Below are 8,177 nucleotides of genomic sequence, written 5' to 3' on the forward strand. Positions count from 1 at the left end.
ATTCCCTTTATACATAATATTGTTATTAAGCATCAGACATTTCTGTTCGCATCTCTGAATGGCGCACAATCTGCAATATTGCCAGCTTGCGCACACTGATTTCAACTGATGAAGTTGGCGTGGCATGTGCGGTCGCCCCGCACCCCCCGGCGAACACTTCATCGCCCCCTGGGTTCCACCTTACGCATAAATCAAAAGTTCAGTGTCAACAAAAAGTGATTTCTGTGTCAATTCCGTTCTGCCTTTGTTTTTACCACGCAATATTTTCCTTACAATTTTTCATAATTAAAAATAAATAAAAATCAAGCCACTTGACAGTGAGCTCCAGATGAATGAATGGACGGATGGATGGGTTGATGGTTGGATGGATGGCTGGATGGTTGGATGGATGGTTGGATGGATGGCTGGATCGATGGTTGGATGGAGGAGCGGAATCCTTGCCGGGCCCTTAAGCCATTGAAATAAATACAGGAAATATGCAGAAACGAAGTGAATGCAAACCAAAGGAGCAGAAAGCGCAAAAGGGGAATGATGCCAGGATGGCATAAAAAAGGAGGAGGGGTAAGCATATGTTTTATTTGCAAACGGAAACAAGACGCTCAGACCAACTGAACCAACTGAACCGACCGAACCGACCTGGCAGCTGACTGACTGTCGGGAATGCGAAATCCAGAATTCAGAGTCCTGGTGCCGAGAGTCGTTATCCTCGGCCGCATTGCTTTTTAGCGAAATCGAACGGATACGGTGGCAGGGGGCAGGAGGCAGGAGGGGGGCTCAAGGGGACACCTCAAACAAACACACCACACATTTCACATTTTGCTCTGATCCTGGCATTTGTTTCCTTCGCTTCCTGCGGTAGTTGGCAGCAGGTGATATGTATAACGATTTCCGGCTTATGATTTGACTTCCAATGGATGGTGGGCCTGGTCTGGGGTTATCTTGTTACCTGGTTAAGACCATGACACAGCCAAGCAGCCAGCGACTCCTCATTATCCCAGCGGCTTAGTGGCTCTCGAATGGCTCTGTAATGATACGCCCGCACCGTAGGTCCTCGATTGGGGGTAATAAGAAAAGTTTAACTTTATGATTTCTTGCTTAGCGGTACACAACGAGGCGTATACTCGATGTGGGCCGCAAGGTGGGGTGGGTGGCACAATAAAAGCGTAAAGTGACAACAAAGCGGCAAACAACAAAATAAATAAATCACAAACAAAAAGCAGAGCCAGCAGCAGAGCTCCAAAATAGCACACGAAGGCAGAAAAACAATAAGAGCGAGACTGCACTGCGAAAAATCGGTATGTGAAAGCCAACTGTAACTTCAATAGAAAACATCCTGCGGATAGCTATATTAAGCTACTAATAATATTTCTTCAAACTAAAAAAAATTCTAGTTGATTGGATCAAAATGAAAGAAAATTAAATCGAATCAAGTTGCTTGCAATGTCAAATATTTTCTTCGTATTTCTTTTTTAGCTTTTTTTGTAATAAGTGGGAACATTTCCATGGTACTTTTTTCTCTCAGTGCATCAGTCACCCGAAAAACAAGCTGGAAAAGCAGGCACAAAAAGAACAGAACAGAGCGAAACAAAGCTGAGCGAAACTTTTCTTTCGTCCTTACTCGCTTTTTGTTCTTTGGCACGCAATTCATATTTCCTTGTCCCAAAGAAAATGTTTCATATGCCCACCGGAGGGGCGACGAGGTGTCTGTGGGAGGATTCGGAGGCGATGGATCCCAAGAATCCACGGAGAAGGACTAAGTGGAGCGACCAGTTGACACAATGCAGCAACAAGGTGGGTGGGCAAACGACAACGGAAACTTTTGTCATCCTTAGGCCAGGCTCCATCCTTTGGACCAGCTCTTGCCCCAGCTCCTTTTCCTCAGCCGACGACTTTTATTGTTCGAGTAGCGCTAAACGCTCCATCATTTTGCGCTCTGTATGTTTTTTGTATTTCTGTGTCGTGGTATTTCTGTTTTTTTTTTCTTTTTTGTATTTTGGTGTCGTTGCACGCTGAAAAATTTGCGCCTGGACGTCGTGCCATTGTTAATTTATAATGACGCCCCGAAAAAGGTTCACTAAATACGTGTGCATGACCCCACTGGCTGGGGGTCATTAGGGGCATTCCTGCAGCGAATCACCTTCGGATTTCAAAAATGGGGAGCTGTGGAGCTAAGGAGCTGAGACAATACCCCCGCGGGCAATCGTCATGAGGAACGAAAGTTTGCATAAATTCTCGAAAGAATTTACGAGCTGTAAGCTAGCAAAGTTTAGCCTTCTACCAGCTTTTACATGCCGCCTTCCCTTTTTCGCTAGTGCTGTAACTTTTCTTTCTTATGCGTAATTTACGATACAATAAATTTTGTCAAAGATTCGTTTTTTTTTTTTTTTGTTGGTCTTGTGGGCCGACTTGCCCGTTTGTTTGCGTTTGTTTGATAAGCCATTAGTCAAAATGACAAACGCTTAGGTTGATTCAAATTGAAAAGATTTACGTGGCCGAAACAAAGACCGAATGCAGGTTCGAGTGCAAAGGAACCATTGAAGCAGGCCGCAAATGCCGATAAGACCCACACAAAATAAAGGGCTTTAAGCGAAAAGCAAGTCTTGCACAGCTTGTGTTTTCTTCTCGACGAAATTGGTTCAATAAAGGGGCGGCGTGAAAGCCGCAAGTGCCGCAAATAGACCGCAACTTTTAAAGGGGGGAAGTTTTTGCAATGAATGGAAAACCGCTGGGGGTATTTATTACAATAAAAAATCAATAGGTTCCAAAATGTAAGCCCCGCTTAAGCTTAAATGCAGGATGATTTAAGGAGGGCTTTTTTGCAAAACGTTCTGAAAAATTACAAATATAGAAGTTCAGTCTTAACATTAGCTCACGATATGCAGCTTAAAATACTATTCTTTTTAAGCAATAAATAGTTGTTTAGCTCCTTTTTATGTTGCACTACGTGATTTTATAACTAGATTTTATAAAAGCCAATGTAGCAGAAATCATTGCCCCTTAAATTTATTAAAAGCCACACTTATTAACTGCAACATTTCAGGGGAATTACGGCTACAGCTCCATATCAATTGTCCCGATTCCGGTCCAGTCCAGAAACTTAAAAAATGCAAAAGCCCCTTCCCGAAACATTCCCACATAGAAGTGGGGTTTTTTTTTAAGGCAGAGTGCTCGAACAGAGGTTAACTGAAATGTTTCGCATTCAATGCTGGGGAGACCCTGACATTTTGGCCAGTTTTGCCGTTCTTTCTGGCCTGCAGTTTTGGGCTAGTCCTGTGCTATGTTTTTTTTTTTGCCCTCTGAATTCCGCTTTTTATTGTGCAGTGTTTTGCAATTGGAATGGGTTTCGGTTTGGTTTGGTTTGGTTTTGGCTTGGGCTGGGCTTGGGGTTTCATATCCTGCACTGGGGCAATTAAGTTCGTAATCTGAGCGACATCTGTGCATTGGACACAGCATCGGGAGCAGCTGAGAATTTTTTCCTCGCCTGTCGTCCTTCCCCATTTTTTTTTTTTTTTTGCTTTTTTTTTTGTTTACAATATTTCGTCGAAAATTGCTGGGATTGAGGAGTCGGCGGGTTGCGAGGCATTGTTTACAGCTTGTTATTAACTCTTTCGCAATGTTTTTCGCTGTTTTTGTTCTGTTTTTTTTTTTTTTTTTTTTTTGTTTTTTTTTTTTTGAGTTCAGATGGTTCGTGAGGGTCGTGATTTAAATGCTTGGAGCTGTAAAACTGCTAACAGCTTAAATGCGTGAGTCCTTTTCCCTGGAATTTTCTCCTCGACTGACTGTCATTGTCCTCAATTTACCTCCATTTAAGGGTAATGAATGGCGATGAAAACTTTAAAGTGTGTGGGAAACTCCACAAGGTTGAAATGTGGGACACGAAAAAGTCTTACTGAAATGTGTTCAAATTTATTGTTTGTTTTTTTTTAAGTTATTTATAATTGATTCTCTGCTTTTGTGACATCGTACAAAAGGTGAAAGCAATTGTTATAGTTTATTTATTTGCTGTATGCTCTGAACTATACATTATTTTATCGAAAACAATATCAACATCTTTACGACCAACAATATCTGATATGTTTTACTATTCAAAATGAATGGTATTTATGAATAACATAAAATTTACATGTTTTTCCATTTTAAATTACTCTCCGAAAATAATTTTCTGTACAAATTCTTGGAATTTCCTTATCCATTCGTTGTTTTTTTTATATTTAGACAAGGCAAGGTTTTAAATTGCTATACCTCCAGAAAATTACCTCAAACCCTCCGACAATTAGGTGTCTTGAAAATTCTTTGAATTTCCATGAATACTTGCCTAAAATTGCCAACAAAAGGGCGGCTGCCTGCTCTCAATGGGCCGCCTGTCAATTTTCAGTTAACACAGTTCATCACTTGCAAATCTGACATGCTCCAGGATCCGTTATTAGGGTGCATGGCAAATGCGTAGGACCAACGGTGAGAAGGACAATGAATGCCCCGAGGAGCCTGCCAGCTGCACGTCCTGCCACCTTCGATGCACACGAAAAACGCGTTCGCCTGTCTTTCGTCATTATTTGCCCTCCTGCAGGCTGGTCGATCGGATATGGTGCATAGGCATAGGGACGAATGGAGCTGCAACTGTTGCAGCGAGGTCCTTTGGCCTGCCCATTAATATGGTTCGGCCAAGTGGCTGAAAGCCGAAATCCGAAAACCGAAATCTGTTGATTGCAGCGGGGGAGGGGGAGTAGCCCGCAACGACAGCTGTGAAGTCACAAAGGGCTCTAGGAAGTCGCCCCTCTTTTCCTCTCTTCTCCACTACTTCTCTCCCTTCTGCTCCGATGTGTCCTTGTGCTCGCTGTCCTGGTGCTACGTTTAGCTCCGCTTGCGGGATGTTGATGTATCTGGTAGATATATCTGTATCTGCATCTGAGTCTGCAGCTGTCGCAGCCGGTTCGATGCTTCTACGCTTCGTCTCACTAGCATGTTTTCTTTTTGTATGAAATACTCATGGTTTAGAAGGGTTGGGGGTGCAAAATATTGTTTTAAACTATTTTTGGGCTATGAAAGCAACACGGAATCACTTCTATTTAGACTTGAATGAATTCCATTTCACCAACCCAATAAGCAATATATTTATTTTAGATCCTTTGTTGTAGGATATCTACCAATTATGGCATTGCTATATATGTTTTAAATATAATTCATGAAGTACTAAATAAGACTTAATAGGACCAATTTAGGGTATCACATGGTCCATTCACATTCCAGCTCAGTGCAACTGCTTTTTGATTGCCTTATGGTGGTCAATGGCAGCATTAGCCCTCATTCGGTTGATGGCTTCTAGGGATTGTTTTTATGGTCTGTCAATGTGTGCTTTCCCCTGCATCCTTGCCGCCTCTTTCTCCTTCCTTTCCATTCACTCTCTCCGCGAAGAGCGTGCGAATGCAATGACAAGGAGACCACAAACAGCGCTGGTGCGTTGGTGTTGCCAAGAAAAAGCCACCGAAGTGGATGGCTAAAACGGAGGCAGCCGTGCAGCAACAGCCTTGAGTGATAGCAAAAGTATCTGCGAGTGTGAGTGTCTGACGCTGTGTTCGTGTGTATCTGTGTGCTGTGGCCAGAGTGTGTGTGTGTGTGTGATCAGCGGAGCATGCAGGCAACATGCCACACCACGCCAATGGCTACAAGTCCCAAAGTTGATGAAACAACACGTAGCGAAGCCTTGGCACAGCAGCAACACCAGCCGCTGCAACAGTAAAAAGGAAAAAAGGGAACAATAGCGGCAGCAGCAGCAGCAACAGCGGCAGATTAAATCAGGTAGGAAATTTTCGTTCGAGTGGTAAATTTTTTGCACCTGCCGTTAGCGGCCTCAGCCGGTTTGGAAGTCTTCTTTCAGTGCTTCCTGACTGCTTGACTGACTGGACGGCCGGCCGGCCAACTTACCTCAGCTGTTGCAGCCGTTGTCATTCAGATGATTAGTGCTCAGTTTGGAACTGCGCCTGCGCAGCGTTCTTGTCGATCGTTGTTTTTTGGCCAGATACTTTCAAAAGGCACAAAACTGTCGCCTGGTCTGGAAATGTATCGCGTGCGTGGTTGCGTGCTCCTTGGTTGCATGCCGCATAAGCGGAACCTGTCCTCGGCTCAGGCACTCATCTCGTATGCACACTGGGCAGAATCAACAATGCCTTAAGCCAACTTGATGAGCCCTCATCATTTGCCTGGCCAGAAAGGCCACGAACTGGTCAATGTGCAGATAAGAGACACCTGCTCCCGCATTCCGGCATTGATTGTTGAATCCAATTTCGTATACTCATTAAAATAAATGTGTTTTAAAGTGAGTTGAATTACTAGAGACGCATTTTTCGATTCCACTCACTTTTGGAATCTGTATGAAGATTATTTGTTTATAAATTGTTAAATATAATATATATTTATATATTATATATATATATATTTATATTATTATATATAAATTGCTAAAATATTTAAATTATATATAAGTTTAGTGTACAAGGAGTAATAATTCATATGGTTTAGTAGGCAATACTATAACAATAACTATTTTACCATTAATGATTTATGAGCAGTAGTGCCAACCTTATATTTTATTCTGCAGCCAGGTGTTACAACCCAGTTGGTTATTACATAAAGTGATTTGTTTTTAGTATAAGTGCAATTGGAAAGAACAATGCTGGTGGCCCATCAAATCGTATAGAGTACCTGCTTTTAGCACCTGCACGAGACCTCAAAAGAGCCTTCAATGGGAAGCACCCGTTGAAATCCCCATCGAATATGAGTGGAATGAAATTTGAACTCCATTCGAGTCGTGCCACGCTCACATTTAATACCAATTCAGGGAGTGAACTGGAGAGGACCGACAGACTTTCCAGGCCATTACCTTAATATGCTGACCATAACGTGAGCCATTCGCTGCCATTTCCAGCCACATTTCCCTGCATAAAAGCCAACAATATAACGGGCGACAATGAAACAAATGCTCAGTGGGGTGGTGGCATGGACACGAGGGCAAATGGTCGGCTAGTGGGGGTTGGGAGAGTGCCATGCAAATGGCGGTAGCCACCACTCCCAGGTGCAATGCCCCATCCCACAATGCACTTGTCGTGTGCAACAAGCTAGAACAGAATGACAACAAACAAAGGCATCAAATTAAAAACTAAACTGCGTCCACTCAAAATATGCAAACAGTACGGCCGGATGGCAAGGGCAAGTTGTATGTCCCATGCATGTGGCATGGATGTGCATGTGGCCACCGCTTGATTATGCAGCCACATCCATTGATGATGGCCACCACAAAGGGGCTGGCCAGCAGCTCCGGCTTGTTCTCTGCCTTCTCTGACCAACGTTCGCTGCCAGCACTACATTAAAAAGTAAAACCGAAAACGACATCGAAATAATAGGTAGTGCGCAATTGGGAGACCCGAAGATGGGAATACACTTGGATACCTTCAATATGCCCTTACCTTAATTGTTAGGCGATAATTGGAGAACATACTTTAATTGTTAATAATAATAACTAATGTACGCAGCTTCTACAGCTTCTAACTAAGAACGAGTTAAGATTTTTCGATGAATAAATAATAAATGAAATTATTGCTGGTTTGAGCTATTACTTTCTGTTGTAAAATGCCATTTATTTCAGCAGTTTTCTAGTAATATATACTAAAATTATAGATTATAAGACACATATATTGTTCTAGTTGACCAAATGCACGTTTGCCATTGCAAAACTCCTTGCAAGGGTATGAAAATATGGCAAATTGCAACACAGCTTCGGCAAGTGCCAACAATGGCAGACTGTTGCACCCCCTTGCAGTCGTTACTCTTGCCCCCCCCCCGCTTTTCCACCAATTTCCCTCCCTTTGCTCAGCCAAGCGCACATTCCATTCAGCTGACCCCGGAACCTGCCTCACCCCTTGTATATTTATGGATGGAACAAAAATAGTAAAATGCATAGCTTACAGCGCTTTTTTTCGGTGCGTAAGGCGGCATTTTTGGCATATTTTTTGCACACATTTTCCCCACTTTCGATGGGCCCCCTACCATTTTTTTTTGGAGCCATGTTGCAACATTGCAGTTAGTGGGCTTACGACCACCCATTCGATTGCACGCCTGCTCCTTTTTTGCCTGTGACTTTTGCAGCCGCATTCCAACTTTGCACTTTAAAACCTTTTCCGGCT

At 42.9% G+C, this 8,177-nt stretch overlaps 1 long non-coding RNA gene across 1 annotated transcript; it reads left to right on the top strand.

Moving 5' to 3' along the window:
* The first annotated feature begins 5,872 nt into the window (after positions 1 to 5,872).
* On the top strand, positions 5,873 to 7,544 carry lncRNA:CR45266 (long non-coding RNA:CR45266). The gene has a single exon (NR_124528.1). It is a non-coding gene; the product is annotated as a long non-coding RNA:CR45266 (long non-coding RNA).
* The last annotated feature ends 633 nt before the right edge of the window (positions 7,545 to 8,177 follow it).

This window comes from Drosophila melanogaster, chromosome 2R (genome assembly GCF_000001215.4).
Source record: "Drosophila melanogaster chromosome 2R".
Lineage (NCBI taxonomy): Eukaryota > Metazoa > Arthropoda > Insecta > Diptera > Drosophilidae > Drosophila > Drosophila melanogaster.